Source organism: Castanea sativa, chromosome 2, assembly GCF_040712315.1.
Source record: "Castanea sativa cultivar Marrone di Chiusa Pesio chromosome 2, ASM4071231v1".
In the NCBI taxonomy this organism is placed as follows: domain Eukaryota; kingdom Viridiplantae; phylum Streptophyta; class Magnoliopsida; order Fagales; family Fagaceae; genus Castanea; species Castanea sativa.
This window is the reverse complement of record NC_134014.1, coordinates 40236950-40238849: the sequence shown is the minus strand read 5'-3', so window position 1 is coordinate 40238849 and position 1900 is coordinate 40236950. Positions and strand designations below refer to the sequence as shown.

Sequence of the window (1900 nt, the reverse complement as noted above, 5' to 3'; positions counted from 1 at the left end):
TCAAAATCAAAATATACAAGTAATAACTTGATCTATTTCAAATTCCATAAATCTCATTATAAGCATAAGTTCCCTTGTAATGTGTTATCAATCAAGGTGAATTAAAAAGGTAACTCTTAAGTTTTTGCTGTTGTGGACATGGGTCTTAGCAGCCGAACCATGTTAATGTCTGATATTCTTTCTTATTTTCTCTTTATGTTACATAATATTTCAAATTCTTACATCACACATTGTCAATCAAGATGACGATATAACAAACGTTATAAGGATTAATTCTTAGACCTTCTTTAGGTTGTAACGAGTTGCAAAGAAGTGATCTCTGACCCAAAGTGGAGACCATGAAAGCATGGCAAATAAACCTGTCATGTGCCCAAATATAATTTGCTTTGGTGGTCTAGGACTCAAAACTTTCTTCACTACATGTCTTGCAAATATTTTAGCATCCGTTGCCTTACCACCTTGTGAAGCCCTAGCTCGCTCCGCAATGGCCTCCTTGAATTCCTTATAAAGTTTCCAATCATAGTTCCCTACTCCGTCCGTGTTAGCACGACCAAGGTTTGATTTCACGGCTCCGGGCACTACTAGCACAGCATTTACACCAAATGGCCTTAACCCGCAAAGTGTTTGACATTGCATGCACTGCAGCCTTGCTAGCACAATAGGACCCTGCCCATGGAGTTGGCACTCTCCCCACAACGCTCCCAACATTTACAATGCTCCCACTTTGCCTTGAAGCCATGTAAGGCACTACTTGTTGCACCAGTCTCAGTTGCCCCAATGTGTTAATTTCATAAGCCTTCCTAATTGTGTCAAGTGGAAGTTCAGCTAAAGGTCCTGTACTTCCAATTCCAGCATTATTTACTAGAATGTCATTGCGGCCACAGTTGGATATAATATTGTTGACTGCTGTTGCTACACTCTCATCAGAAGCAACATCGAGCTCAAGTGTCTCAATATTGTCTGATGAGAGGTCTAACATGTCATGCATACGTTGGGAGATGTCGGAGGCAAAGACATGGCAATTTCGCTCCGCAAATGCCTTGCAATACTCATAACCAATGCCACCATTAGCACAGCCAGTGACCAAAATAACCTTATTGTCACCCATTTGTTTTTCTTGTAATTGGATAGTTTGTTTCTCATTCTTATATGGGTTCAGAAAGGAATTATGATATATCCGTCAAGGTATTTCTTGTTTACGGATCTCGGTCTAGCCTGTTGAATATGCTCCAAAGAATATACTTTTTCCATCAAGATCAGCCGGCTATAGCTATGGCTCGTATGCTATGGTCGTTAGTGTCGCAAACGATTTCAGCTTTGGAATGTACAATATTTGATGCATATCTCTGTAGCTTCGTTTCCCTGTGCATAAGAGTATGGGCCTATGGCCCATGGGAGCCACGCATTTTGGGTGGTTTAGATTTAGTAAGAGAGAGGAGATCCAACTAATGCAATCCAAGCTCTTCAAAAGCCAGGTTGGAAATTGTTTTCAACCAAATCTTGTTATCAGATTTATCATTTATCTCTCTTTTTTTTTTTTTTTTTTTTTTTTTTGGGAAGGAGGGCGGGCAGATGGAGTCAAATCTTAATGCGGTCTAGTAGAGATTGTTAGCTCTATGAACAGTTCTATTGTACGTATTTAATTAATAAAACAATATAAGACCTTGCTTTATACCAATATATAAGTGGAATGTACAAGTATGAGCGCTACACTATTTGTGTGGCACAAGTAATACAAGTTTAAGAAAATAAAATTCAATGAGCCTAAAGCCCATTGGGCTTGTACAACAACACCTCTTCTCAAACTCAAGGAGCACAAGAGACTAACTTGAATTTGAAAGTGTGCCGAGGGATATGTGACTCGATAAAGATATCTACAAGTCAATCCTGAGATGGAAAA

The 1900-nt window shown here is 39.2% G+C and overlaps 1 pseudogene; it reads right to left on the bottom strand.

The window, feature by feature from the left end:
* Positions 1 to 276: 276 nt before the first annotated feature.
* Positions 277 to 1108, bottom strand: LOC142624248 (short-chain dehydrogenase ptmH-like; annotated as a pseudogene).
* Positions 1109 to 1900: the final 792 nt, after the last annotated feature.